This window comes from Bos indicus, chromosome 14 (genome assembly GCF_029378745.1).
Source record: "Bos indicus isolate NIAB-ARS_2022 breed Sahiwal x Tharparkar chromosome 14, NIAB-ARS_B.indTharparkar_mat_pri_1.0, whole genome shotgun sequence".
Lineage (NCBI taxonomy): Eukaryota > Metazoa > Chordata > Mammalia > Artiodactyla > Bovidae > Bos > Bos indicus.
The window spans coordinates 21945475-21947235 of record NC_091773.1 but is presented as its reverse complement, the minus strand read 5'-3'; the positions used below and the strand labels follow the sequence as shown (position 1 = coordinate 21947235).

The following is a 1761-nucleotide window of genomic DNA, read 5'->3' as shown; positions in this document are numbered from 1 at the left end:
ATTTTACATGTTTCAATGCCATTCTCCCAATTCTTCCCACCCTCTCCCTCTCCCACAGAGTCCATAAGACTGTTCTATACATCAGTGTCTCTTTTGCTGTCTCGTACACAGGGTTATTGTTACCATCTTTCTAAATTCCATATATATGCGTTAGTATACTGTATTGGTGTTTTTCCTTCTGGCTTACTTCACTCTGTATAATAGGCTCCAGTTTCATCCACCTCATTAGAACTGATTCAAATGTATTCTTCTTAATGGCTGAGTAATACTCCATTGTGTATATGTACCACAGCTTTCTTATCCATTCATCTGCTGATGGACATCTAGGTTGCTTCCATGTCCTGGCTATTATAAACAGTGCCGCGATGAACATTGGGGTACACGTGTCTCTTTCCCTTCTGGTTTCCTCAGTGTGTATGCCCAGCAGTGGGATTGCTGGGTCATAAGGCAGTTCTATTTCCAGTTTTTTAAGGAATCTCCACACTGTTCTCCATAGTGGCTGTACTAGTTTGCATTCCCACCAACAGTGTAATAGGGTTCCCTTTTCTCCACACCCTCTCCAGCATTTATTATTTGTAGACTTTTGGATCGCAGCCATTCTGACTGGTGTGAAATGGTACCTCATAGTGGTTTTGATTTGCATTTCTCTGATAATGAGTGATGTTGAGCATCTTTTCATGTGTTTGTTAGCCATCTGTATGTCTTCTTTGGAGAAATGTCTATTTAGTTCTTTGGCCCATTTTAAAAATATGGAACGCTTCATGAATTTGCGTGTCATCCTTGCACAGGGGCCATGCTAATCTTCTCTGTATCGTTCCAATTTTAGTATGTGTGCTGCCGAAGCGAGCACAGTCTTACAATTTTGATGACTGAAATCAAGATGGATGTCGCTTTCCATGATAGCCCGAAGGAAAGTGGGAGTGTTTGGAAGGACAATGGCAGAAAACTCATTCTGGTAAGAAACTTAGGTTTACTGGAGGTGTGTGAAGGGTCAGGTTCACCTGTGTCATCTCGTCTAATTCTCAGCTCAGTGCTGTTACTGCCTGCCATCCTCTCAGTGAGAAGGCTAGGCGTAGACAACACGGTGGAAGGTCACAAAATGGTAGGCAGATGCTGGAGAGTTTAGAACCAGACCAGCCTTTGCTCCTAATTACTCCCCCAGACTGCACTTCTTTGATTTTTGCTTTAGAAGGCCAGGAAAAGAAATAAGATATCCAGGACCCCTTATAAATAAGTAACACAATTCTGAGTATTAAAAAAAAAAAAAGGTCATGCAAGCAAGCCTTGAAATTACATCCTATTAAGCTGTCTGATTTGCCTAATATTTTTACAAACTGCAGACACTTTTGTTTACCAGAGAACATTTTACTTAAATTTTCAGTTCTTAATAGCGCTCAAGGACGTCTCTGGTGGTTCAGTGGATTAGAATCCACCTGCCAGTGTAGGTGACTCCTGTTTGATCCCTGGTCCGGAAAGAGTCCACATGCTGTGGAGCAACTAAGCCCGTGTGCCACAACTTCTGAAGCCTGAGTACCTGGAGCCAGCGCTCCGCAACAAGGGAAGCCGCAGCAAGGAGAAGCCCAAGCACTGCAACTAGAGAAAGCCCGCACAAAGCCGTGAAGACCCAGTGCAGCAAAAGTAAAATAAAAAGTATATAAATGATTTAAAAAAATAATTTATAACTCAATAACTCTTGATAGTATGTTAGTGACGTGCAACCATCATGTATCCAGGTTACTTCAGGTCAGTTTGTGATAAACC

At 42.1% G+C, this 1761-nt stretch overlaps 1 non-coding gene across 1 annotated transcript; it reads right to left on the bottom strand.

Moving 5' to 3' along the window:
* Positions 1 to 743: 743 nt before the first annotated feature.
* Positions 744 to 850, bottom strand: LOC139187034 (U6 spliceosomal RNA). Its single transcript, XR_011570736.1, has one exon. It is a non-coding gene; the product is annotated as a U6 spliceosomal RNA (small nuclear RNA).
* Positions 851 to 1761: the final 911 nt, after the last annotated feature.